Source organism: Protobothrops mucrosquamatus, unplaced genomic scaffold (genome assembly GCF_001527695.2).
Source record: "Protobothrops mucrosquamatus isolate PMUCROS unplaced genomic scaffold, P.Mucros_1.0 scaffold_168, whole genome shotgun sequence".
Lineage (NCBI taxonomy): Eukaryota > Metazoa > Chordata > Lepidosauria > Squamata > Viperidae > Protobothrops > Protobothrops mucrosquamatus.
Window position 1 is genome coordinate 775,128 of NW_015386244.1, and position 1,896 is coordinate 777,023.

The window sequence follows — 1,896 nt, forward strand, 5'->3', positions numbered from 1 at the left end:
TGGCCTAAGGGTTATTTTAATTTGGTTTAAAAGAAATTTTTTGAATTTTCGGCCTTAGAATAATATTTCATTTTAATTAATATTTTAAATTTTGTATTTCTGTATTCAAGTATTTGTTTTTAAATGGTTGTAAGCCGCCCTGAGTCCGCAGGGAGAAGGGCGGGGTAGAAATACAAGAAATAAATAAATAATAAATAAACCTAATATCAAACTCACTTAGCATTCAATTTTCCTGAATCAAAAATCCACCTACCTGCAAATTGAAAAGATGGTAACTACTAAACGTCATCTAGAAACAATGGCACTTAAATTTAAAGAAAAATTCTGTTTGAAATACTGACATGAAAAACCTTGCAGTGGCAAAAATTATGTAACAAAGAATAAAAGGAAGTTAGACTGATTTAAAAAATTGAAAAGAAAAACTTAGAAAACCTGTATTAGACTATCCAAATATAATCTGTTACAAATTTTCTAGATTAAAAAAAAAAGAAATACAATTAGCTCAAAATGCATTCTTACTGCATCAACAGAAAGGGCTCAACAGTAATTCCTGGCTCAGGAATTCTGGGAGTTGAAGTCCACGAGTCATAAAAGAGCCAAGGTTGACTACCCCTGATGTAGATTATTCATATAGACTCTTAATTCAGTCTGCAATCCTGCCCTTCCTTCCTTTATAAAGCACACTTGAAAGTTAGTGCTTTCCATTCTCAGCTGTTGTTATAAAGCACAAAACTAGTGGGTCTTGGTAAGAGTTTCTTATCCTTGTCCTGTTATTTAAGATGAGAGGAAAAGGGGGCTAAGTAAAAGAATAGTATCAAAACCTCCCTTAGGCTCTGTCTCCATCTGCTGCTTACTTCAGCACTGCCCACCACAATCTCCAACAGTCTATCTCCAAGGGAAGCAGAGCCTTCACAGACAAAAAAAAAAGTGGCACACTCCTGTTATGGCTATCAAAGTAATAAAACATTACCAACACAATTCCATTTTCTTCAATTAAGAATAACAAAATCATTTTGTAAACTGAGTATTCTTTTCCAAGTGAAGGAAGAAGTAATTAAAACAGGACCAAAACGGGTGATAAGCACAGACCCAAAACCAAGAATATTGTTTCAAAATAACCTTCCCAAAGCTTTATATGTCAGACTGTACATTCCAGCATTTCCTGTGGCGCAACATATAGAATAAGACTCCCATTAAAATAATCAAATGATCACTGTAAAATAAAACTTTGCTTCAGAAATATTTTCTGGTTTAAGATATAAAATTAAATATATAGTTCTGCTAGGGTACCTGTCTTATCAGCTGGATTGACAGAAGCAACATAAAAACATTCTCATAAGCCTACAGACAATAACTTTGAAAGAAACAAACTTTATGTCTTAAAAAAACCATCAAAATACTTGAACAAACTGCAGTTAAAAATGAGTGGCAGTGATAAACAATTCTCTAATGCCCATTATAACTCACCAACCAGGCTTAGGTGGAATCATTATAATAGCCATGGGATAGATTTATTTAAAATAGGCAATAACAATGTATTACCTAATATGTATAATAAACAATCCAATATATAAATAGATATCCTCCATGGTTGTTAATTAGGATTCCACTTAAGCCAGACAAGATAAAGCCTTCCTTCCTTCCCCTCCCCTCTCCTCCCCTCATTTCTGGCACTCTTCCTAGTCATTCCTGGAGTTTTTACCCTTCTCAACATGCCATTAATAGTATAAATTAGCATGAGAAGGCAGGTAGATGAGAAGATGTAGTCCCACCCACCACGACAGATAGTGTATCGTGACAAAGTCTGTGTCTCTGATCACAGTTTGCCTACAATGTTAATTGGTAGAGCAAGCCTGAAGAGACCAAGGCACCCATGACTGGATTATTTCTTTTTAA